This window comes from Macaca nemestrina, chromosome 10, assembly GCF_043159975.1.
Source record: "Macaca nemestrina isolate mMacNem1 chromosome 10, mMacNem.hap1, whole genome shotgun sequence".
Lineage (NCBI taxonomy): Eukaryota > Metazoa > Chordata > Mammalia > Primates > Cercopithecidae > Macaca > Macaca nemestrina.
In genome coordinates, this window is record NC_092134.1 from 65,940,547 (window position 1) to 65,967,695 (window position 27,149).

At 41.5% G+C, this 27,149-nt stretch overlaps 1 long non-coding RNA gene across 7 annotated transcripts in view; it reads right to left on the bottom strand.

Moving 5' to 3' along the window:
- LOC139356714 (uncharacterized) overlaps window positions 1-27,149 on the bottom strand; it is a 175,175-nt gene that overhangs the window by 85,319 nt on the left and 62,707 nt on the right. For 5 of the 7 annotated variants that reach the window (XR_011609055.1, XR_011609054.1, XR_011609053.1 and 2 more), the window contains exons 4-5: window positions 7,813-7,878; window positions 6,614-6,900 (exon numbers count right to left, since the gene is read on the bottom strand). The exons of 1 other annotated variant lie outside the window; for it this stretch is intronic. This is a non-coding gene — a long non-coding RNA (uncharacterized lncRNA). The remainder of the gene's footprint in view (window positions 1-6,613; window positions 6,901-7,812; window positions 7,879-27,149) is intronic. One more of the 7 variants, XR_011609051.1, reaches the window with a different exon arrangement.

The window sequence follows — 27,149 nt, forward strand, 5'->3', positions numbered from 1 at the left end:
ATAACTTCAAAAACTAGGGAAAGATAGAAAAAGTGCTTTTGATTTTCTAAGCTGGACCGAGTTTCTGGAGCCCCAAACTTCCCGTACCCCTTTGGGCATCCTACTTGGTACTCGGGAAAATACCGACCTAGAGACAGACTTAACTGATTCCACCCTAACTCCCATAGTTGCTGTTAACTTTTTTGTGCATTGAAAAAGCTCTTTTGACTGGAGAGAAAAATGCTGTGAGAACAAGTATTGGTTGAGGTGGTGGCAAAGGAGTATCTTTGATCAGAAAGCAAACCTCAACTGCGGGTAAAGGCGAGACTAGCCTTTTCATTTATGGGATTTCTACAATTATGTTATAAGTTCCTGAGAAAGACCGATTCTGCCAAAAATAACTCTGCTTTGCCAGAGGATGCCAGAAATTCAACAATTTTTAGTTCAGTGACTCCAGCACCTGTTGATTTGCAAGGGTGCATGTATTCAATCCTTCCTCAAAGGCAGATATGATCATCTAACCGGTAATTCTTAACCCTTCTGGATTATGGATGCCTTTGAGAACTTGAAGAATTCCATATCCCAGAAAAATGCACACACGCACATTATGAGTTGAACTTTTCTCCCATTGCAAGCAACAGAAGCTAACTCTGACTAATTTAAGCAAACGGGGGATTTAATGGAAGAAAATTGAGTGGGAGAGGAAATGGAGCTGCTTTGGGCACTAGATAGCAGAAACTAGTTCCTAGTGGGCAGAATTTCTTTGTGTGCTGTCAGTGAAATGAATCTGACCAAGCTATGTTTTCCTGTGGCTGTTAGACCATCGAGATTTCCCCAGAGGAACTCTGGCTCAGCTTAGACCCCCAGCCCCTCCATGGCTAAGGGGGTAAGACTTTTGGCTGACATACCACCAAGATAGAATAAGATATGGAGAGGAGCCAGCCCCTAAAGGAGAAATCAGGGTCCTGGCATTACCAGGAGAGAAGGAAATGATGCTGGGCAGGCAAAAACTATAAATGCCCAATAAACACACTTGCTCACTCAGAATTCTGCATATTAGGTAAGCAGAGGAATCAGTAACCCCAGTTCTAAAAACTGGGGTCAAAAAGCCACTGATTAGCTACACCCTGTTACCAATATTTAAATGCTCTATACAACATCCCCTATTTCCTGAGACTATGCTTGTTATTAGAAAATCTGGAGTTAAAGAGAAATTGGGGAACCTGGTAGAAAAAAAATGAGGAAGAAAATACCAAAAAGTGACAGGAAGCTAATAAAGAAGCTAGGGACAGTAAAACCATGGTTTTCCCACGCCTGACCCTAGATGAATGAATAACTCTCTATGGACAGATGTATCTACTCTTATCCATGTCAGAGGCTCTGATACCAGTTATCTGCTGGACATGCATGGGGCCCACTGGCATTCCAGTCCTAAAGAAGATGAGTAAGAGAGACCTTACCCATCTTAAGAGATCTCTTACTCTTACTCATAGTAAGAGAATCCTAAAGAAGATGAGTATGCAAAATAATCCCCCAGAGTGCGTGATGCCACAAAACCATGCTCCTGGGCTTGACTTCTGGTTTCCCTTGTGTGAATGCAGCACCCAGAGAACCCCATGATGGTGGGGGAGAGTCTCTTCCCCATCTCAGTAAGATGTCACATGGATCTAGATCTGAAGTGGCCTGGGAGGTATGCTCCAAGGACCAATGAACACACTGTGTTCAATAACTGTGCTGTCAGTGAAATGAATCTGACCAAGCCATGTTTTCCTCTGGCTGTTAGACCACCAAGATTTCCCCAGAGGAACTCTGTTTGGCTCAACTTAGACCCCCAGCCCCTCCTTGGCTAAGGAGGTAAGGCTTGTTGGCTGACATGCTACCAAGATAGACTTCTGATTTCCCTGGTGTGAGTGCAGTGTCCAGAGACACCTATGATGGTGGGTTTCCTCTACTACTAATTGGAGCACATGGCTAGGGAGAGAAATGAGCTTTTATTGGATGACTTACCCATTTCAGACCTTTACAAGTCAGTTCCTCAACGGGTGATGCAGATACCTTGAGAGGCCCACTGTGATTTTCCTCTTGCCTGCTTCTCCAGATGTATCTCAAGTGCCTCTCACTCTCACACATTCATATTCAGCCACATTGCCCCCTTTAAAACTTCTTGTCCTACTAGAAACCTCAGGGTTTTATCACATATTGTTTTCTTTGTCTGATGTGCCCTTCCCCAACTCTAGCTAACACCAACTTATTTTTCTTATTTCTGGAAGGATGGAGGCTCCATCTGTCTCATTTACTTTTGTAACCCTGAGTCCCAGGCCCATATTAGGTAATCATTATATGTATGTTGAATGAATGTTGTTCAGCATTGTATAGGAGAGGCACTCTCAAGGATAAATAGTAGAAAAGAAGTGAGTTAAGTTAGTAAATTTAGAGACTGATGAGCATGCTGATATGTGTAGAGGTGGGAACAGATATAAAACATAAGACACTGACAGAATTGTAGAATAGTCCATTCTTTCAACCCAGGAATGAAGGCAAAAGAGCCAAGAAAGTACATGGAATATGGCCAAAGATAGTTAAGGTTTTAGATAAAGCTGAAACCTCATGTATCACTTTTGGTTGCCTTGGCAACAGAACCTCATGATAATGATATTATAATATGATGAAGCAAATACAAATAAATTAACACCTTATAAAAAATGGAGCCACAAATGGTCTAGTTAACTTCACCTTTGAGGATAATGTAAGGTGAAATCTTAGAAAGGGCTCTATGCTGCAAAGAATGCACCCTAGGACTTGAGTTATGTATAAAAGGGTTAAACCAGGCCGTGGAATTTGACAAACCAAATCTAAAATGCATATGTGGAAACACATAAGACCATGATCAACTAAGATGGTTTTGAAAAGCAGAATAAGTTATGGGACTTGCCCTATATTTCAGTCATCTTTTAACATCATTATACTGTGGAACAAACCACCACAAAGCCCCAGTAGCATAGCACAATAAGCATTTATTTTGGCTTATTTTTTTCTTTTTCTTTTTTTTTAGATAGAGTCTCGCTCTGTTGCCAGGCTGGAGTACAGTGACGCAATCTTGGCTCATTGCAACCTCCACCTGCCGGGTTCAAGCGACTCTCCTGCCTCAGCCTCCCAAGTAGCTGGGACTACAGGCACACACCACTATGCCCAGTTAATTTTTCTATTGTTAGTAGAGATGGGGTTTCACCACGTTTGCCAGGATCGTCTCAATCTCTTGACCTCGTGATCTGCCCACGTCAGCCTCCCAAAGTGCTAGGATTACGAGCATGAGCCACTGTGCCCAGCCATGAGTATAAGGTTGGCATTGCAGTTATGGTGTTCTCAATCAAGTGTGGCTATTTTGACTCTGGTCACTCACATGAGCAGCTGGTAGGTTGGGTGGGCACTGGCCGGTCTAGGATGGTCTTAGCATGGATTGGCTCCCCTGCTTCATGTGTTCTTTCAGCACATTTCAGCATACGAACCTGGGCTTATTCTCATAGTGGAAGCAGAGTTCCAAAAGGGGTGGGAACATGCAGGGCCTTGAGGTCTATGTCTGGAACAGGGATACTGTCATTTCCATCACATCCTTTGCAGCAAATTCAGTCCCAATTCAAAGGATGGAGAAAGAGACTCAACTTCTTCATAGTGTGAGCTGTAAAGTTATACTGCTAAGGGCATAGATCCAAGGAGGCCATTAATTTTATCTGTCAATGCAATTAACCAACCATACCAGAAATCAACTTATTGTAAAGCTATAGTAACTAATTCAGTATGATACTGGTGTAGAAATAGATAAGCAGAATAAGGGTATGGTATTATGACCCAAAAGAGACTCGTATGATAATAAGATATCATAATGACAAAGATAGTGTTGCAAAGTCTCTGTGGGGAAAATGGTAGACTATTTAACAAATGGTTCTATAACAAGAGGCTCTCCATATTGGAGGGGTCGTGGGGGAAATGGTTCCTTCCCTCATATCATGCATAAACATTAATCTCAAGTTTATAAGATATACATGTAAAAGGCAAAACTTTAAAACTTTTAGAAAACAATATACTAGAGTATCTCTACAGCCTGAGTGTGGGGAAAGATTTCTTAAACAAGATACAAAAGGTATAAACTATAATTAAAACACAGATAAATTGAATTAAATTATAATTTAAACCTTTTTTTTTTTTAAGACAGAGTCTTGCTCAGTCGCCCAGGCTGGAGTACAGTGGCGCGATCTAGGCTCACTGCAAGCTCCACCTCCCAGGTTCACGCCATTCTCCTGCCTCAGCCTCCCGAGTAGCTGGGACTACAGGTGACCGCCACCACGCCCGGCTAATTTTTTGTATTTTTAGTAGAGATGGGGTTTCACCGTGTTAGCCAGGATGGTCTCGATCTCCTGACCTCGTGATCCGCCCTCCTCGGCCTCCCAAAGTCCTGGGATTACAGGCATGAGCCACCGTGCCCAGCCAATTTAAACATTTTATGCAAAAAAACTCCAAAAAGTGAAAAGAAAGCTCCAGTCTTCAGGAAGATATTTATAAAGCAAGTAATTGAGAAAAGGTAGTATTGAGAACTAACAAAGAACTTTCAAAAGTTAATGAGAAAAAGATAAGTTAACAGAAAAAATAAAAATAAATGTGCAAAGGAAGAGGAAATACACAGAAGAGGAAATCTAAATGGCCAATAAGCATATCATATAATGATCAATCTCATTAGTTAGTTATTGGGCAAATGAAAATTAAAATCATAATAGGCCCAGCATGATGGCTCAGGCCTGTAATCCCAGCATGTTAGGAGGCCGAGGCAGATGGATCACCTGAGGTCAGGAGTTCCAGACAAGCCTAGCCAACATGATGAAACCCCCATCACTACTAAAAATACAAAATTAGCCAGGCATGGTGGTGGGCACCTGTAATGCCAGCTACTCTGGAGGCTGAGGCAGGAGAATCACTTGAACCCAGGAGGCAGAGGCTGCAGTCAGGCAAGATTGCACCACTGCACTCCAGCCTGGGCAACACAGTGAGACCCCACCTCAAATAATAATAATAATAATAATAATAAAGTATAATTTCACATCTTTTAATTTGCCAAGGATTATGCAGGTTGGCAATATCAAGAGTTAAGGTAGAGCCACTGGACCTCTCATACACAGTGGGTAGGAATTGAAATTAGCACAACTACTTTGGAGAACAATTTGGTAATATCTAGGAAAGTTGAATATGCACATATCCTATAACCCAGCAATTCCAAGTCTATATCTTAGAGAAAGTGTCACATATTTTTCTGAATTCATACATGAGAATATATATTGCAGTGTTATTTGTAATAGAAAAATGGTAAACATCCTAAATGTCTATACATAAGTATAGATAAATAATACTGGCATAGTCATACAGGGGACTATTACACTACAGTAAAAATGAATTAACTAGAGCTAATATAGCCACACATGAAAAATGCTCACAAGTATAATGTTGGATAAAAAGCAAGTTACAGAAGGTATATGCAATATTGTAACAGTTTAAGACCCTATTAAACCACCCTATATTGCTTAAGAATATACACATGTATAAAAAAAGCATACGGATGTACATAGAATGATAAAGTAAAAATTCAGGATAATACTGCAAATCACCTCTAGGGAGGAGGTCGGGTTATAAAGAACAGAAGGTAATAGGGAAAGGTCCGCAGGAGGCCTCAACTGTATCCATAATGTTATATTTCTTAAGCTGGGTGATGTAATGTAAGTGCTTTTCTGATATTAGTCTCCATATGCTATTTGTATGTCTGATGGTTAATTTTTTAAAATAAGTGAATATTTAAGAGTCTTGCTTTGAAAAAGAAAGAAACAATGGGGCTGAAAGAAGAACCTAAATAATGTTAGAATGTTAACACCTATCTATAGGCATCTCTGGGTCTCCTTAACCTCTCTAATCCACAAAACTTGTTTGGAAACATTAAAGATAAATAGGAGTAAAAGAATGGTTAAGTAAGTTTGAGGAATGCTGGGTAAAACAAAGCTAAATATTCGCTCTTTTCTGCAATACTTGTCAGAGTCTTTGAAATGCGAATGTCACTGTGAATCTCTGAGTGGGAGAGAGAGTCAGCAGTGTTTTCCCCCTTTAAGTCCGGAACCATTTTTTTCATGTGGCATCTCAAGGCAAGGGTTTTCCAAGAAATACATTTTGGAAATTTTGTCCCCGGAAGTTTCATTTTCCTTTCACCAGCTTCTATCCCCGCGTCTCATCCTGCCCACACATTTCACTTCCTTATCAAGCCGCATGTCTTTGTCATTTTGTTTCCATCTTTCCACAAGCATACCTTTCCCAGGCTTTTGTGTTTCACGAAGGCAACATGGCATGGTGAAAAGAGCACTTAGCTAGAAATCTACGAGCAATTCTGGCCTCAGTGCTTCTTAACTGGGGCACCCAGGGCGGGTTATTTAATTTCTCTGTGCCTTAGTTTCTGTCTACAAAAGGGAGAGAAGAATCAAATCATTTACCCCATAGGAGAGTCGTGAGTATTGAGTTCCTACCTATATAGTGCTTGATACTTTTTATGAACTTATGAAGTGTTGACTAGGTTTATATAATAGGGAGAAAGTAATAGTTTACCTACCCCAAGAGTCTGCTTTTGGAGACTCCATTAATTTCCCAGGGCTGCCACAACAAACTGAGTGGCTTAAGCAACAGGAATGTATTTTTCTCACAGTTCTGGAGGCTGAAAGTCCAAGATCAGGGTTGGTTGCCTCTGAGGGCCGTGAGGGAGAATCTGTTCCCGGCCTGTTCCCCGACTCCGGGAGGCTTGTTGGCAGGCTTTGGTGTTCCTTGACTTCTGCTGCACCACCAGATCTCTGCCTTCATCTCCACACAGCGTTCTCCCTGCATGTCTGTCTCCAAATTTCCCTTTTCAAATAAGAACATGAGCTCTATTGGATTTGGGGCCCACCCTACTCCAGTGTGACCTCATCTTCACTAAATATGTCTGCAACAACTCTATTTCTAAATAAGGCCACACACATTCTGAGGTGCTAGGGGTTAGGACTTCAACATTTGAACTTTCAGGGGACACAATTCAGCCCATAACAAAGACCAATTGAAATCATATCTATGAAAGTGCTGTTAGATTCTTGTAAAGAGTTACAGAATGTAAGATTCTGCTTTTGTCACAAATGACCACATCTTAAAGCATCTAGTAACACTTCATTGTAGCATACAGCCAGAGCTTGCCTTTGTGCACCTGAGACAGCTTTTTGGAACAATATTGAGCAGAGTTTGTCCTGGGACTCTTTAAAGTGTGTGCTCTCTGTTTGGTTCTAAATCCATTGCCAGTAATTGATTGCTTTACCTCAACTAAGAGAGAAAAGTCCATCTTGTTAAGAATTACTTGATACATGGGGTTTGCATATAAAAGGAGCTACTGCAGTATGCAGAGAGATTAAATAATTTCTTGGAGGCAAGAGCTCCATGAAATTTCTCAAATTAGCTGGGCCATTCCACAGTGAAACTAAATGATGAATCTAGCTTTCCTCAGGTGCAGGCTTGTGTTATGCCTGCTGGCCCCACGCTTTCTTCAGGGGGCAGTTTTACAACATCGTTTCCCTAGAGAAGAATTCAGAATGACATTAGGCCACCTTGAACCTAGCAAGATTGTTCATACCAAAATGACTTTTTGATACAGTTAAGCTGAAGCAGTATATAACACAGAGGTAAAAAGCATGAATTCTGACGTCCAGCTTCCTGGGTTTACATCCTAATTCTACCCATGGAATCTTAGGTAAGAGACCTCAGCAACCGTCACCCAATAACCATACTCACCTGATGTGGCTGCTGTGAAGACTGAATGAGATAATCCATGAAACAGAACAGTGTCTGACTCACAGGCTGCATTCAAGAAATGGTGGTTATTATTACTCTCAGTGTAATGACAGGCCCTCAGAAAAATCACTTTGAGATAACCTCTTCCTTTTAAACTGTGAAAAATAAAAACAGTTATCCCAACCAACACAATCACTTCCAATTTTAAATATTCTAGTTCCTGTGGATACCTGGAGTATGAATATAATGTTGTACTGTACCATTTGAATGCTGGCAGTTTTTATGTTCCCAAGCAGTTGTTCTTAACAGCTGTATCAAATTCAATTGAGTGAATATACTATATTAGGTCATTCTTGCATTGCTATAAAGAAATACCTGAGACTGGGTAACTTATAAGAAGAGATTTAGTTGGCTCATGGTTCTGCAGGCTGTACAGAAAGCATGTTGGCATCTGCTTCTGGGGAGGCCTGAGGAAGCTTCCAATCGGGGCAGAAGGCAGAGGGGGAACAGACACATCACATGTCAAGAACAGAGCAAGAGACAGAGAGAGCGGCAGGGAGGTGCTACACACTATTAAACGACCAAATCTTGCGAGAACTCAAAGTGAGAGCTCACTTATCACCAAGGGGATGACCCAAGCCATTCGTGAGGGATCCACCCCATGATCCAAACACTTCCCACCAGGCCCAACTTCCAACACTGGGGATTACAATTCAACATGAGATTTGGGCAAGGACATACATTCAAACCGTATCATACACCACCTTTTACCTAACAGTCCTCCTATGGTTTGATATCTGGACTTTGGGGTTTGCTACTCATTAATATCACTTTGGGAAAGCCAGTGAGCTTTTTCCCCATTAAGACTGATAGACCAGGGCAATCTCCCTCAAACTTCTGCCTAAGTGTCTTTGCTTCAGTTTAGCCCTCCTCCACTGTTGTTTTGACCTAAATTACCTTCCTTATAATCTATTTCCCCATATCTCTTTTCCCCAAAGTCTAGATACAAAGCCACATCTCCATTGCTTCTTATTCTCCCATTGCAGATTCCAGGCTCCCCATTCTGTTCCTTGCTGTGTGTGTTACTGCGGATCTATTTGTTACTCCCCACAACCCACCCCGCCATAGAGATCACAAGCCCTTTCTAGGGACATCACACTGGGTATACCACAAGAATAGCACCATTTGGCATCCCATATGCTCCCCTTCCTACACTGGGTATGTTTGTAGAGTCTAAAAGAGAAACAAAGCATCTCTTTCCTTTTTTTTGCCCACCAAACTCCTGCTCATCCTTTATCACTAGGCTCAAATGTACCAACCTCTATGAAACACTTTCATTTCCCCAGTCAGGGCTCACCGCTCAGTCATACTAGTCCCAGGGCACTTGCTACATATTTTAGTGTCCTCAACAATGGACAAAGATTACACATTGAACATGCTCAAAAATGTGTTTGCAGATAAGTTAGTTATGGAGAGAGCTGTATATAAGAAGTTGGAAACTGCATCAGTTGCCTGTTTTGACAGGATTTAATGAGATTATAGCAAAGGCTTGGGAGTCAGACACTTTGATTTAAATGTTAACTCTACAATGTGCTAGTTAGGAAACCTTGGGAAACATAAGCCAACCTTGCTGAGTCTCAGCCTTCTCATCTGCAAAATGGGGTCATCTCTGTCACTGACTTCCTCAGAAGGCTGATGTGGACCATATGGGATGATAAATGCAAAGCACACAAGTGCATGGTTTAAAGTGGTAGTGATTAAGGCTAGCAAAGAATTTGAGACCAGCCTGGGCAACATAGTAAGAACTTGTCTTCACAAAAAATGTAAAAAAAAAAAAAAATTAATCAAGTCTGGTGGTGCATGCCTATAGTCCTAGCTACTCGGAAGGCTGAGGCAGGAGGATTGGTTGAGCCTGGGAGATTGAGGCTCCAGTGAGCTATGATCACACCACTGTACTCCAGCCTGGGTGACAGAGAGAGGCACCATGTCTCGAAAAAAAAAAAAAAAGGATCAGCAATAAAGATCCTGAAAAGTCAAAATTGGCCAAAAGTATTATCTCCTGCTGAATTTTGTCAACAAATCCCAGGTTCCTACCTCTTAAAATATAAATGGGGGCAGTACCATTAGCTTACCAGGAGCTAGAAGCCCATGATTTCAAGGAGTTTCCTGTGTAAGTATTGATGGGTATATTCTGCTTCTGCTTCAGTCTCTCGATATTTTTTGCCTGCTCTTTTCAAGGGTGTTCTGTTTGCCAAAAAGCACTGCTAAAAGTGTGCCTCACCCTGTCCTCCTCCAACTCTCAGTCGTCTCCAGGCCTTTCCCACAGCGGCTCTGTGACCTGAGACTCATTCTGCGGTTGCCTTTTCTTTGAGCTGAGAATTGTTTCTAGCCATCCCGCTAAGAAGTGTGAATTAAATGTGTGATCTAGAAGGGCTGATGCATCAAGTCATGAATAACTATAGCTCATTGATTATAACTAATAACTAATCTAATAAAAGATGATTGACCCCAAAGGGTTGCCAAGTGGCATCGTTATGAACAGAAGAGGAGGAAACAGAGAGAGGGGAGAAAACATAGATCCAGATGGGATTCCCAGAATGAAACCCCAAGCAGCCAGAGGGTGGTATACTGTGTGCATCTCTTGGGAAAGCAAGGGAGTATACAAAATGGGGGAAAATGGAAGACAGGGGAAGAGTGGTAGCCCACATCAAGCTTTGCCAGAGGCCAACCTTTCTGTCTGCAGTGACACTCGTTTGCAAAGTTGGTGAATGGGCTACAGTCTCTGAATATATAAATGAAGGAAGGCAAAGCCACCAGGGTCCAGCCGAGCTCACAGGCCTGGTTAGTACTGGGGGACCAGTGCTGGCTAGTACCAGGTATGCTTACTAGAGGCTGTCAAACCATCCACGGGCAAGTAAATATGTACTCACTGGCCTTAGAAAGACTCTTTAAAAACTTGAAGCTCTGCCTTTGATTTAGGTCAATAAGATATAAGAGATAATTAAAATGTAAAAGGTTGCTAAGGAATAAAACTAAAGCAATGCCAAAGAGCCTAATCTAAATGCAGACAAAAAATAAACTCACAGCTCTGTTTGCTTGGCCCAGATGCCTGGAGCGTCTTGAAAGAAGGCACATTTCTGCACCTGAATAACGTTAATCTTGGGTTTAGAAAGATGTAGAATGAATATGGAGACTGCTCAAAATCACTTCTGATTATACTTAGATATTCTAGGAAATCACTCAAATATTTATTTAAAAATTGCATTGTGGAAGACATGGTACTAGAAAATAATGATAACTAACCACAACTAACTTTATTATGATACCCTACAGCCAACTCAAAGTTTTTCACATGGTGGAGGATATTCACTGATCTCCAAATAAAGTGCAAGTGTACAATGCTGCATGAGCCATGATTATCTCCCTTAAGGAGTTTACAATCCAATAAGAGAAGAAAGGGACATACACAATGTAATATAATACAAGTTGGATGATGATAAGGACTGTAATAAAGGTAGTAATTTATGGTTCTCTAAAAGTAGGTTACATAAAGGGAGTATCGTTTAAAATGGACTTTGAACTTTTGGTAGGTGGAGGTGTCAGATAGATATTTTAAGCAAAGAAAAACATCACGTACAAGGGCAGGAAATAGAAAATTGCAGCATGTGTTCAAAGAACAAGTAATGCAGGAAGGATAGGTTGTGGTGGACATCTGTTACTTTTGCTTACTCAGTATTCATTCTCTATTCTCTTCATCATAGTAACTCTTTTCCCTTGGGGAAGCCCATCTATTCTTAGTATCTGAAAAGCAGAGTTGACCCCACTGCTGGATTCAGAGTGGGGCCTGTGATCATGGCTTGACCAATCACCACCTTCATCTTCCTGGATGGAGTGATTCGTTTAGAGCTGAGCACAGAATTCAAGTCAACCAATGTGCCAAGACTAAATCCCAAGAATTTTGTCGGAATTTTAGGAAAGAGTCAATCTCTTTCCATAAGATCACTAGCTGTGAGGATAACGTAAGCCTGGAATTTCTGAGTCTCTCTGAGGAGAGTGCTTACCACCAAGAGAGACCAGCACATTTATACACTTAGATGTTGCCATGATGGAGGAGACTACACATCCTCCCAATGTTTAGCCAGTCCAAATTGCTTTCTGTCACTTGTAACCATAAAAATCATCAATCCATAGTTGAGGACAAATTGGAGAGAGTCTTGAGTGCCCCACCAAGGAACTTCATTCTCTCGTCAACAAAAAGTAGAGTCACAGGAGGTTTTGGGAAAGTGATAGATTTTGATTCTCCACACCAAAAACAGTTTGAAGGTGGTGTCATAGGCAGGAAAATGGGTATAAGATTTTTTACAAAGGCAAGGTCAATGGTAGGAATTGTGGCTCTTTGTGAGTTTCCTTTGTGAGTTCATGGACTCATCATTGTCATCATTTTGGAAGCTTACTGTGCCATAGGCGTTGTTCTAAGCACTTCACACACATTAACTCATGTAATACTCATGCCAATCCCAAGAGACAGGTTCAGTTACTCTCACTTAATGCTCACACCAACTCTATGAGGAAGGTCCAGTTATTATCCCCATTTTACAGAAAATTTTGTTCATTTTTTCCTCTAGAATAAAGTTTCATGCAAATGGCAGTTCACTATCTTATCTCCACCATCAAGAATAGTTCGTGGGACATTACAGGTTCTCAATAAATATTTGTTTAGTGAAATGAATAAATGAGTGGTTCAGGAATCATCATAACTCTTCCTTCAAATTCTCTCCTGAAATGCTCCCAGTAACATGATCACCTGGGTAACCCAGAGGAGCATTACTTCTGTGTATAATTAATCATTTATGTCAATGTGATGAGAATGCAATGAGACCCCCTATTATCGGGAGCTGATAGCCTGAGGTGAGCAGGAAGTAGGTGGTATCTGCAGGGGCAGCAGGGAGGCAAGGGCACAAAATTGAGGTGCAAGCAGGTTAACATATCCCCAATGTCTCACAACTAATCAAATGGCAGTACCAGGATTTCAACCCTGGGAGTCAGGTCCCAGAGCCCATTCACAAAGAAGACAAGTGCCAACACCATGAAGTCTTGCAAGCTCCAAATTTCCTTCTCCAGTGACCCATCCTTTCTCCCCACTTACCTGGATGTCCATATTTAGAATCACTTCTTTGACTTAGGAAAGGTGGTTGGGAGTGTTGTTTCTAGAATGTCCCTGTTATATTGTTACTTGAGTAGGAGAATAGGGGCTGGCCTTTTCCCATTGAAATATCAATCCTATTGAAACATCAGCAGAGCCTTAAAGGGCACAGGTAAGTTTTGTGGGGTTTGTTTTGTTTTTTGTTTTTTTGAGATGGAGTCTCACTCTGTCACCAGGCTGGAGTGCAGTGGCACAATCTCAGCTCACTGCAACCTCCGCCTCCCGGGTTCAAGAAAATTCTCCTGCCTCAGTCTCCCAAGTAGCTGGGACTACAGGCGCCCACCACCATACCCAGCTAATTTTTGTATTTTTAGTAGAGACAGGGTTTCACCATGTTGGCCAGGATGGTCGCGATCTCTTGACCACGTGATCTACCTGCCTGGGCACAGGTAAGTTTTAAAGAGAAAAATGTGGAGGAATCAGGATATTGGGGCACTACTCAGGGAAATACTGAATCTTCCTGGTGTTGGCAAAAGGTCACCTGGTGTGGGGTTAAAGAAAAAAGGGGCACAGAAAGAGAATTTGTTTCCTAACATGAATATCATGTCTCCTTCAAAATGTAGATTTCTGGCAAAATTCCCAAAAGCACATTCTTGCAATGCTGTGCATACTTCCATAAATGGCCCTTGCCTGTGTTGTTTCAGTCAGTCCTTGGATACAGCAAGAAGAAGTCGAGCCTCCCAAGTACTGTCACTGTCAAGTTCCTTCTCTCTGCCAGACCTTCCCACAGCCCCAGATGGTGTAGCTTCTCCCTCCCTCTCATTTCCTGAGCAGGTGGGAGAAAGGAAAGAGTTAGAAAAGAGGCAAGAAGCATAGAATTTGCCAGTACTAACCCTGGCTCTCACCCACCCATCCAGCATGGCTGGTGCCAAACTGGCAGTAGATGTGTAAGTGGTTGAAGTAGCCCCAGGCCCATGCCTCCCTGGTGCCCCTGCAGGTACCACCTACTTCCTACCTACCTCAGGCTACCAGCTCCAATGGGGGTATCATTCCATTGACATAAATGATTAATTATACACAGAAGTAATGCTCCTCTGGGTGACCCCGGTGATCACATTAATGGGAGCATTTCAGGAGAGAATTTGAAGGAAGAAGCATCATGCTTTCTGAATCACTCATTTATTCATTTCATTAAACAAATATTTATTGAGAATCTATGACGTACCAGGAACTACTTTTTTTTTTTTTTTTTTTTTAGATGGAGTCTCGCTCTGTCACCCAGGCTGGTGGAGTGCAGTGGCACGATCTCAGATCACTGCAACCTCCACCTCGCTTGTTCAAGCAATTCTCCTGCCTCAGTCTCCCAAGTAGCTGGGATTACAGGCGCATGCCACCACACTCAACTAATTTTTTTTTTATTATTTTTAGTAGAGACAGGGTTTCACCATGTTGGCTAGGCTGGTTTTGAACTCCTGACCTCAAGTGATCTGCCCACCTCAGCCTCCCAAAGTGCTAGGATTACAGGCACAAGCCACTGTGCCCAGCCACCAGGGACTATTCTTGGTGATGAAGATAAAATAGTGAACTGCTATTTTCATGGAATTTTATTCTAGTGGAAAAAATGAATAAACAAAGTAATAAATATACAAGCTCATGACCTATGATAAAAAGTGCTATAAAGAAAAATAAATCTGGATAAGGGTAGTTAGAGAGGAAGGGATTGCTAATTTAGGAAAAGTTGTCAGGGAAGTTTTCACTGAGGAAGTAGAGGCAGCAGCGAGCCAAGTGAAATTGGAGGGAACATTATACCCCAGCTCAAGGGGAAAAACAGGAGACAATCATTCTTGGCATGTTTGAGGATAAGGAAGACTGTGTGGCTGGAACAGAATGAACAAGCAAAAGAGTTACAGGCAATGAAGCTGGTGAAGGAAACTTGGGCTAGATAAGAATTTTGTATTATATGTAGTTTTAGGACGATGGGAAGCTATTGGCGGATTTTTGTGCAGAAGAGTGGTATGAAGTGATTTGTATTTTTAAGAGGTGATTAAGGCAGAAAGAATGTAAGAAGGCAGGTGAGGGAGCAAGGAGACCAGTTGATCCAGGTGAGAGATGAAGGTGGCCTGAACCAGAGTGATAGTGGTGGAGGTGGGAGAAGTGGGAAGGCTGTAGATAGATTTTGAAATTTAGAGCCTTCGTCTCATTTTGTGGCTGTGTCAAGGAAACCTCTGATGACTGTGTTACTTGCCATTGGCTCACCTGTGATGTCAGTCATGCAACTGAGATCGATAGTTCCCAGGAGCTCACCTTCACTTGGCTCTCTCTGCAACACCAAAGTAGCCTCTGCAGGCAGGTACACCCAGGAGTACACGCTGGAGGCATTTTTATGCCAAGAGCAACCCTCGCCCAACAGGGGACTGGAGCTAGAGGGCTAAATGTTCCAACCTCCTGTCTTTCAGGTGGAAGATTCTAGAAGGCATTCCATGTACTTCTCAAAGATCCGCCTACACTGGTGACCTTGGACACACCCCCTCATGTTGACTTGTACTCCTTCCCTGTTTCACTCTCCTGACTCTCTCCCGCTATCCCCTCAATTCCTTGCCTGAGTCTCTGCTTTGAAGGAACTCAACAAAGATAGGGCATTTCCCACTCTACCTATTCCTTACTTCCCATAGTTCTCTCTTTATGCCCAAGGTTGTTGAGGAAAACTTCCAGGAGACACATTCAGGGAAAACATCCAGTCTATCATTTTCTTTCAAGGATCTATGGGGTTTACAACCAGAAACAGACCTTCCAACCCTCAAATTCTCCAAAATAGCCATCATCCATCCCCACTTCAAAGATCGACATCTACAGCCTAGTTTGTGAAAATTCAATTGAAAACCAATTGTGCATTAAAGGGGAAAATAATCAGAGACCTCTTCCCGGCAGGAGAATACAGGATACTATAAACAAGGTATAGTCTCCAAATACATAGATGGCTTTGTAATGGACCTGGATGGACACATTGCAGAGTTTATAAACAATAAAAAGACAGCGATGCAGCTGAGTGATAATTCAGCTGAGAGATAATATCCTTCAATGCAAGAATCACTTAAAGTGCATTGGCTGGTAGGATCTGAATGTTCTTTATTAGAAATGACTATAGATTAAAGAGATATGAGACAAGTGAGTAACACAAAGCAGAAGAAATCCTTAAATCAAAATGGACATTTTAATAACTACACTTTAAATAAATCCCCCTCTGAAGTTTTCTAATGTTTAACAGCTGCAAATAAATATGACACTGGGAGAAGCTAATCAAAAAGTTTAATAATGCAGGAAACAAAAGAGCAAAAAAGAAACTGAAACATCACATCTTCAGCCCCTTTAGGCTTCTAGCCTCTCTGCCTCTCTGGTGCTACCATATCCCCAGCACCGCAACACCCCAAGCTAAAACCCTGTGGAGCCAAACGGCCTGGGTTTGAATCTCAGCTCCATCATGGTTCATCTCTGTGTGCCTGGGCAAGTGTCTTAGCCTTCCAAGCCTTAGTGCTCATGGCTATAAAATGGGACTAAGCCACCTGATAGGGTTGTTGCAAGAGTTAAGTGGGCTAATACATATGAAGGCAGAGTAAATACTCAATAAAATATCAGCTATTGCTTTACTATTACTATCTTGCTAAAGGAGCAGAAGAGAGCTAGAGGCAAAAAAGAAAACAGATCGAAACAATAGAAAATAGAGGGAAAGGGAACCTTAGAGGCAACTGAAAGTTTGCTAAGTCACAACAATGTTCAGGCAGTGCACCCAGGAAGGCTGACTAACTGGCCTGGGTTTAGATGGGTCGATGCCCCACTTAGTTAATAAATTATGACTATCACTCCTACCTTGGCTTTTGAATTACTCAACCACAGAGAATCCACAGGATGTAAATCTTTACAATCCTTTAAGAAATCAATATGGTAACACATATCAAAGGCTATACTGTATAGCTGTAAACACTGTATCCCACTCCTGGGAATTTATTCAAATACAATTGAATACGGGGTTGATAACCTCCGCACAGTCGAAGATCCACATGTAACTTTTTTTTTCCTTGGTAGTGTAACTGTCACCAAACCATGTATAACTTTTTCTTAACTTTTATTTTAGGTTCAGGGGTACACGTACAAGTTTGTTATATAGGTAAACTCAAATCATAGGGGTTTGTTGTCAGATTATTTCATCACCCAGGTGTAAGCCTAGGTATTACACCTGGTTGTTTTATTAGTTATAATAATAACTAATAGTTCTTATTAGTTAGTTATTTTTCCTGCTTCTCTTCCGTCTCCTACTCTTCACCCCCTGGTAGGCCCCAGTGTCTGTTGTTCCTCTCTGTGTGTCCATGTATTATCATTTAGCTCCACTTGTAAGTAGGACTATGCAGTATTTGGTTCTCTGTTCCTGCGTTAGTTTGCTAAGGATGATGGCCTCCAGGTCCATTCATGTTCCTGCAAAGAACATGATCTTGTTCTTTTTTATGGATGCATAGTATTCCATAGTGTATATGTACCACATTTTCTTTATTCAGTCTACCACTGATGGGCATTTAAGTTGATTCCATGTCTTCACTATTGTGAATAGTGCTGCAATAGACATACACTTGTATTTGTCTTTATGATAGAACGATCTCTATTCCTTTGGGTATATACCCAGTAATGGGATTGCTGGGTCAAACAGTAGTTCTGTTTTTAGCTCCTCAAGGAATCACTACACTGCTTTTCACAATGGTTGAACTAATTTGCACTCCCACCAACAGTGTATAAGTGTTTCCTTTTCTCTGCAACCTCGCCAGCATCTGTTATTTTTTAACTTTTTAATAATAGCCATTCTGACTGGTATGGGATAGTATCTCATTGTAGTTTTGATTTGTATTTCTCTAAAGATCAGTGATTAAGCTTTGCTTCATATACTTGTTAGATGCATGTATGTCTTCTTTTGAAAAGCATCTGTTCATGTCCTTTGGCCACTTTTTAATGGGGTTTTTCGGTTTTCTCTTGTAAATTTGTTTAAGTTCCTTATAGATGCTAGATATTAGACCTTTGTCACATGCATAGTTTGCAAATATTTTCTCCCATTCTGTAGGTGGTCTGTTTACTCTGCTGATAGTCTTTCACTGCGCAGAAGCTCTTAAGTTTGAGTATATCCCATTTGTCAATTTTTGCTTTTGTTGCAGTTGTTTTTGGTGTCTTCCTCATTAAATCTTTGCCAGTTCTGATGTCTAGAATGGAATTGCCTAGGTTGTCTTCCAGGGTTTTTATAGTTTTACATTTAAGTCTTTAATCCATTTTGAGTTGATTTTTGTAGATGGTGTAAAGAAGGGGTCCAGCTTTAATCTTCTGCATGGTTAGCTAGTGATACCAGCACCATTTATTGAGTAGGGAGTCCTTTCCCCGTTGCTTGTTTTTGTCAGCTTTGTCAAAGATCAGATGGTTGTAGGTGTGTGGCCTTGTTTCCGGGCTCTCTATTCTGTACCATTGGTCTGTGTGTCTGTTTTTGTACCAGTACCATACCATTTTGGCGCCCATAGTCCTGTAATACAGTTTGAAGTCAGGTAGTATGATGCCTCCATCTTTGTTGTTTGCTTAGGACTACCTTGGCTATTTGGGAGTTTTGTGGTTCCATATGAATTTTAAAATAGTTTTTTTCTAGTTTTGTGAAAAATGTCACTGGTAGTTTGATAGGAAAATCATTGACTCCATAAAATGCTTTGGACAGTATGGCCATTTTTATGATATTGATTCTTTCTATGAGCATGAAATGTTTTTCCATTTAAGTCATCTCTGATTTCTTTGAGAAGTGTTTTGTGATTCTCATTGTTGAGTTCTTTCATCTCCTTGGTTAGCTGTATTCCTAGGTATTTTGTTCTTTTTATGGCAATTGTGAATGGCATTGCCTTTCTGATTTGGCTTTTGGTTTGGCTGTTATCAGTGTATAGGAATGCTAGTAATTTTTGTATGTTGATTTTGTATCCTGAAACTTTGCTGAAGTTGTTTATCAGCTGAAGGAACTTTTGAGATGAAAACTATGGGGTTTTCTAGATATAGAATCATGTCATATGCAAACAGGGGTAGTTTGACTTCCCATCTTCCTATTTGGCCCTTTCTTTCTTTCCTTTGCCTGATTGCTCTGGCCAGAACTTTCAATACTCTGTCGAATAGGAATGATGAGAGAGGACATCCTTGCCTTGCACTGGTTTTCAAGGGGAATGCTACCAGCTTTTGACCATTATTTATGATGTTGGCTGTGAGTTTGTCATAGATAGCTCTAGTTATTTTAAGGTATGTTCCTTTAGTTCCTGGTTTATTAAGAGTTTTTAACATTAAGAAATGTTAAAATTCATTGAAAGCTTTTTCTGTATCTATTGAGATAATTATGTGATTTTTGTGTTTGGTTCTGTTTATGTGATGAACCACATTTATTGATTTTTATAGGTTGAAACAACCTTGCATCCCAGGGATGAAGCCTACTTGGTCATGGTGGATTAGCTTTTTGATGCACTGCTGGATTTGGTTTGCAAGTATTTTGTTGAGGATTTTTGCATCATGTTCATCAAGGATACTGGCCTGAAGTTTTTTCATTTTTTTGTTGTGTCTCTGCCAGGTTTTGGTATCAGGGTGATGCTGGTCTCACAGAATGAGCTGGGGAGGAGTCCATCCTCCTCAACTTTTTAAAAGTAGTTTTAGTAGGAATGGTACCAGCTCTTCTTTGTACATCTGGTAGAATTAGGCTCTGAATCCATTTGGTCCTGGGAATTTTTTTATTGTTAAGCTATTTATTACTGATTCAATTTTGGAGTTCATTATTGATCTGTTCAGGGAACCAATTTCTTTCTGGTTCCATCTTGGGAGGGCGTATGTGTCCAGGAATTTATCATTTCCAAATTTTCTAGTTTATGTGCATAGGGGTCTTCATAGTAGTCTTTGATGATTATTTATATTTTGTGTGGTCAGTGGTAACATCCTCTTTGTCATTTCTGATTGTGTTTATTTTGATCTTTTCTATTTTCTTCTTTATTAATCTAGCTAGTGACCTACCAATCATCAATTTTTTCAAAAAAAAATCAATTTCTAGATTTGTCAATCTTTTGAAAGGTTTTCATATCTCATTATCCTTCAATTCAACTCTGATTTTGGTTACTTCTTGTCTTCTGTTAGATTGGGGTTGGTTTGCTCTTGCTCCTCTAGTTCTTTTAGTTGTGACGTTAGGTTGTTAAATTCAGATCTTTCTAACCTTTTGATGTGGGCATTTACTGCTATAAATTTCTCTTTTACCATTGCCTTAGCTGTGTCCCAGAGATTCTGGTATGCTGCATCTTTGTTCTTATTAGTTTCAAAGAACTTCTTGATTTCTGCCTTAATTTCATTATTTACCCAAAAGTCATTAAGGAGCAGACTGTTTAATTTCCTTGTAATTACATGATTTTGAGAAACTTTTTTAGTCTTGATTTTATTTTTATTGCATTGTGGTCCAAGGGTGTGTTTGGTATGATATCAGTTCTTTCGCATTTGCTAAGGATTGTTTTATGTTCAATTGTGTGGTTGATTTTGTAGTGTGTGACATATAGCAATGAGAAGAATGTATATTCTGTTGTTTTGGGGTGAGAGTTCTGTAGAGGTCTATTAGATCCATTTGGTCCAATGTTGAGTTCAGGTACTGAACATCTTTGTTAATTTTCTGCCTTGATGATCTGTCTAATACTGTCAGTGGAGTGTTAAAGTCTCCCACTATTACTGTGTGGGAGTCTCAGTCTCTTTGTAGGTCTCTAAGAACTTGCTTTACGAATCTGGTGCTCCTGTGTTGAGTGCATGTATATTTAGAATAGTCAGGTCTTCTTGTTAAATTGAACCTTTTACCATTATGGAATACCTTTCTTTGTCTTTTTAAAATCATTGTTGGCTTAAAGTCTGCTTGTCTGAAATTAGGATTACAACCCCTGCTTTTTTCTGATTTCCATTCGCTTGGCAGATTTTCCTCTACCCTTTTATTTTGAGCCTATGGGTGTCACTGCATATGAGATGGGTCTCTTGAAGACAGCATACTATTGGGTATTTTCTTTTTTATCCAGCTTGCCACTCTGTCCCTTTCAAATGGGGCATTTAGCACGTTTACATTCAATGTTAGTATTAGTATGTGTTGATTTGATCCTGTAATTACATTTTTAGCTGGGTATTATGCTGGCTTGTTTGTGTGGTTGCTTCATATTGTCACTGGTCTGTGTACTTCAGTGTGTTTTTGCATTGGCTAGTAACAGTCTTTTCTTTCCATATTTAGTGCTCCTTTCAAGATCTCTTATAAGGCAAGTCTGGTGGTAATGAACTCCCTCAGCATTTTCTTATCAGAAAGAATCTTATTTCTCCTTCACTTAGGAAGCTTAGTTTAGCTAGACATAAAATTCTTGGTTGAAGATCTTTTTTCTTTAAGAATGTTGAATATTGGCCCCCAATCTCTTCTGGCTTGGAGAATTTCTGCTGAGACATCTGCTGTTAGTCTAGTCTAGTGGGATTCCCTTTGTAGATAACCTGCCCTTTCTCTCTAGCTGCCTTTAACATTCTTTCTTCTATTTCCACTTTGGGAAAATTGGATGATTATGTGTATTGGTGATGATCTTCTTATGTAGAATCTTGCAGAGATTCTCAATATTTCTTGAATTTGACTGTTGGCATTTCTAGCAAGGTTGTGAAACTTTTCATGGACAATATCCCAAAATATGTTTTCTAACTTGTTTGCTTTCTCCCCTTTCCTTTCAAGTGATGCCAGTGATTTGTAAATTTGGCCTCTTTACAATCCCATATTTCTCAAAGGTTTTGTTTCTTTTCATTCTTTTTAATTTTTGTCTGTCTTATTTGAGAACCAGTCTTGAAGATCTGAGATTCTTTCCTTAGCTTGTTCTATTCTGCTGTTAATATTTGCGTTTGCATTGTGAAATCTTACATGTTTTTTCAGCTCTATTAGATCAGTTAGGGTTTTTTATACTGGCTACTTCATCTGCCAACATCTGTATCATTTTGTTGTGATTCTTTATTTCCTTGGAATGAGTTTTGCCATTCTCCTGAATCTCAGTGATCTTCATTCCTATCCATATTCCAAATTCTATTTCTGTCATTTTAACCAACTCAGCCTGGTTAAGAACCCTTGTTGAAGGACTAGAGTGGCTCTTTCAAGGACATAAGACACTCCAGCCATTTGAGTTGCCATTCTTGTGTTGGTTCTTCCTCATCTCTGCCTGTGAGTGTATCTTTAACTGCTGGGCTGCTTCTGATTGAAATGGTAAGATGGGCAGATGGTTGTGCTGGAGCTCCAGGTCAGGTGATCCTGCCCAGTGAGGAGAATTGAGGACTGGGACCTGCATGGAGAAAAGTCTGGCCACTTTTCTGTGAGGTGGGTGCTCTGTGCTAGGGGTCTGGACCAGCCCTTGGTCCCATGGATTCTCTGGAGCCTGGAGACTGCAAAGATAGCAACCTTCCCCTCCCACTGGGAGCTCTGTCCCAGGGAGTCACAGAGCTACTATAGGCTCAACTGTTGCAGCAGGGGGGTTGCTGGAGACCCAGGCCAGGAGGACCTGTCCAGCGAGGAGATATGGGATCAGGGACCCACATAACAAACAGTCTGGCCACTGTTCCATAGGACTACTGCAGTATTCTGAGGGTTCACTCCAGTTCCTAGTCACCTCTAATTTTCCCATACCTGAAGGTATCAGTGGTGAAGGCTACAAAACAGCAAGATGGAGGCCTGCTCCTCCATCCCAGGAAGGTACAGCCCCATTGCCAGGCCAAACACACTGGTGGGGGTGACTGGGGACCCTGGTTAGAAGGTCCCACCCAGTGAGGAGAAGCATGATCGGGGGCCTGCATTAAAAAGCAGTCTGGACACTTTTCTGTAGAGCAGCTGTGCTATGATGGGGGTCTACTGCAACCCCCAGTTACCTCAGACTCTCCAAACCCAAAGTCAATAATGGCTAAGCCTTCAAAACAGCAACGATGGAGGTCCACCCCTCCCTCTGGGAGCTCCATGTCAGGGAGGTTTGGAACTGCTATTAGCTGGTGATATGGTTTGGCTGTGTCCCTACTCAAGTCTCATCTTGTATTGTAGTTCCCATAATCCCCACACACCGTGGAAGGGACCCAATGGGAGGTAACTGAATCATGGGGGCAATTACTTCCATGCTATTCTCATGATAGTGAGGGAGTTCTTTTGAGATCTGATAGTTTTATAAGAGGCTTTTTACCTTTTGCTTGACACTTCTCCTTCCTGCCACCATGTGAAGAAGGACGTGTTTGCTTTACCTTCTGTCATGATTGTAAGTTTCCTGAGGTTTCCCCATACCTGCAGAACTATGAGTCAATTAAACCTCTTTTCTTTATAAACTATGCAATCTTGGGCAGTTCTGTATAGCAGTGTGACAACAGACTAAAATAGTAGATTGGTACCACAGGGAGTGGGGTGCTGCTATAAAGATACTCGAAAATGTGGAAGCAACTTTGGAACTGGGTTACAGACAGAGGTTGGAACAGTTTGGAGGGCTCAGAAGAAGATGGAAAAATGTGGGAAAGTTTGGAACTTCCTACAGACTTGGAGGGCTCAGAAGACAGAAAGATGTGGAAAAGTTTACAACTTCCTGGAGACTTGTTGAATGGTTTTGACCAAAATGCTGACAGCAATATGGACAATAAAGTCCAGGCTGAAGTGGCCTCAGATGTAGATGAGGAACTCATTGGGAACTGGAGCAAAGGTGACTCTTGTTATGATTTAGCAAAGAGACTGGTGACATTTTGTTCCTGCCCTAGAGACATGTGGAACTTTGAACTTGAGGTAAATTGTTTAGGGTAACTGGCACAAGAAATTTCTTAGCAGCAAAACATTTAAGATGAAGCAGGGTGGCTGTGAGCAGTGGCTCATGCCTATAATCCCAGCACTTTGGGAAGCCAAGGTGGGCGGATCACTTGAGGTCAGGAGTTCGAGACCAGCCTGGTCAACATGGCAAAACTCCATCTCTACTAAAAATACAAAAATTAGCCAGGCGTGGTGGCACGTGCCTGTAATCCCAGCTACTCGGGAGACTGAGGCACGAGAGTTGATTGAACCTGAGAGGTGGAGGTTGCAATGAGATCACACCACTGCACTCAAGCCTGGGTGGTGACAGGATGAGACTCTGCCAAAAAAAAAAAAAAAAAAAAAAAAAAAAAAGAAAAGATAAAGCAGAACATAAAAGTTTGGAAAATGTGTAGCCTGATGATGCAATAGAAAAGAAAAACCCATTTTCTGGGGAGAGATTCAAGCCCCAAGCTGATGCAGCTTCCACATGTTGTTGAGCCTGAAGGTACACAGAAGTAAAGAATTGAGGTTTGGGAATATCCACCTAGATTTCCGAGAATGTATAGAAATGCCTGGATGTCCATGCAGAAGGTTGCTGCAGGATTGGAGCCCACATGGAGAACTTCTGCTACGGCAGTGTGGAAGGGAAATGTGGGGTCGGAGTCACCACACAGAGTCTCCACTGGGGCACTGCCTAGTGGAGTTGTAAGAAGAGGACCACTGTCCTCCAGACCCCAGAATGATAGATCCACCAACAGTTTGCATCATGCACCTGGAAAAGCTGCAGATATTCAATGCCAGTCCATGAAAGCAGCTGGGAGTGGTGGTGAATCCTGCAAACCTATAGGGGCAGAGCTGCCCAAGGCTATGGGAGCCCACCTCTTGCATCAGCATGACCTGGATGTGAGACATGGAGTCAAAGGAGACAATTTCGAAGCTTTAAGATTTGACTGCCCCACCGGATTTGAGACTTGCATGGGGCCTGTAGTACCTTCATTTTGGCCAATTTCTCCCATTTGGAATGGGTATGTTTACCCAATGCTGTACCCCCATTTTATCTAGGAAGTAACTAACTTGCTTTTGATTTTACAGGCTCATAGACAGAAGGAACTTGCTTTGTCTCAGATGAGACTTTGGACTTGGACTTTTTGGTTAATGCTGGAATGAGCTAAGAATGCGAGGGACTGTTGGAAAGGCATGATTGTGTTTTGAAATGTGAGGACATGAGATTTGGGAGGGGCCGGTGGGGGGATGATATGGTTTGTCTGTGTCCTCACCCAAATCTCATCTTGAATTATAGTTTCCATAATCTCCATGTGTCATGAGAGGGACCTGGTAGGACATAATTGAATCATGGGGGTGAGTACCTCCATGCTGTTCTTATGACAGTGAGGGAGTTCTCATGGGATCTGATGGTTTTATAAAGGGCTTTTCTCCTTTTGCTCAGCACTACTCCTTCCTGCCACCATGTGAAGAAGGACGTGTTTGTTTCCCCTTTTGCCATGATTGTAACTTTCCTGAGGTTTCCCCATCCCTGCAGAACTGTGAGTCAGTTAAACCTCTTTCCTTTATAAACTACTCAGTCTCAGGGAATTCTTTATAGTGCATGAGAATGGACTAATACAGCTGGAAAACACTGGCAGGGTGGTTGTAAACCTTGGTTGGGAGATTTTGCCTAGTGAAAAGCAACAAGATCTGGTACCTGTGTGAAAGAGCAGTCTGGCAGCCTCTTGATAGAGCTGCTACACTGTGCTGGGGGACTGCTCCAGTCCCTAATCACCTCGGATTCCCCAGAGCCCAAAGGTATCAATGGTTAAAATTGTGAAACAGAAAAGATGGCACCCCACCCCTCCCTCTGGATATTCCATCTTGGGGAGGTGTAACATTGCTACTTGTGGCTGGCTGGAGTTCCAAGCCAGTGGGTCTCATCATGTGAGGTGCTGTGGAAGCAGGATCTGTGGAAGCAGGGCCTGCACACTGTCACTGCTCAGCACCCTGGATTCAGCCTCTTTCCTAGGGATATATGTAGGGGTCTAACCTCCCACTTTGCCAGAGTTGCAGCTGCTTATGCTGGGAAGCCTGAGTATATAAAACCCCTGGAGCTTTGAGTGTGCCTGAGTAGTTTCTCTGACAAGACTCTACATAGCTCTCTGTATCAGACTGAAGGCCCTGGTGGAGTGACCTGAGGATTGAAAAGATCCATAGGAGAAGCAGGGGTCCCTGGGGTCACTCACTGCTTCCCTGGGCAGGGGAGATTTCCCTGGCTCCACATCACTCCTGGGTAGGCAATTGTCCTGCCTCACTCTTCTCCATTCACCATGGGTTAAGTTGTTTTCTTGATGAATCCCAATGCATATACAGGAGCATTAATTTGCCCTTTCTATTTCTCTCCATGAGAGCAGGGCACACTAGCTGCTTCTAGTCCACCATCTTGGCCATCTCCCCAATGTATAACTCTTGACCCCTCAAAAACTTAACTACTGATAGCACACTGTTGATTGGAAGCCTTACCAATAATATAAACAGTTAATTAGTATGTATTTTATATGCTATGAGTATTATATATTGCATCATTACAATACAGTAAGCTAGTAAGGAAATGCTGTTAAGAAAGTAATAAGAAAGAAAATGTATTTACTATTCATTAAGGAGAAGTGGATCATAAAGGTTTTCATCCCTGTCTTCTTCAGATTGAGTAGGCTAAGGAGGAAGAGGAACAGGAGGGGTTGGTTTTGCTGTCTGGGGTGCTGGAAACTGAAGAAAATTCACAAATAAGTGGACCTGTGCAGTTCAAATCCGTGTTGTTCAAGGGCCAACTGTACAAGAGAAGCAGCAGCTGTGGACACAGAGATGCTCGCGGAGGTGCTCTCTATGAAGGCAAAATACCACAAGCAACATCAAAAGTGCAGGAATACAGGAATAATTAAACGAGTTGTCATGCACTTCCTCAGAGGAAGCACAATCACAATTCTTATGAAAAACAGAAACCACTAGAAATGTGAAGTGTTTATGGCATAAGTTTCAGCAAAAAGGGTAGCACAGAAAATTGAGAGCATATTCTGATATAATTTATAAATTATATATGAATAGGAATTATAGAATACACAAGAATAGGTAGAATTACTGAATTTTTTCAAAACTGGAATATTTCTTATATATATATACTAGTACATATATAGAAGTATTAATATAAGTACATATATGTACATATATATACCTCTGCCTCCTGGGTTCAAGCTATTCTCCTGCCTCAGCCTTCCGAGTTGCTGGAATGACAGGCACCTGCCACCACACCTGGCTAATTTTTTGTATTTTTAGTAGAGACCTGGCCGTGTTGGCCAGGCTGGTCTCAAACTCCTGGCC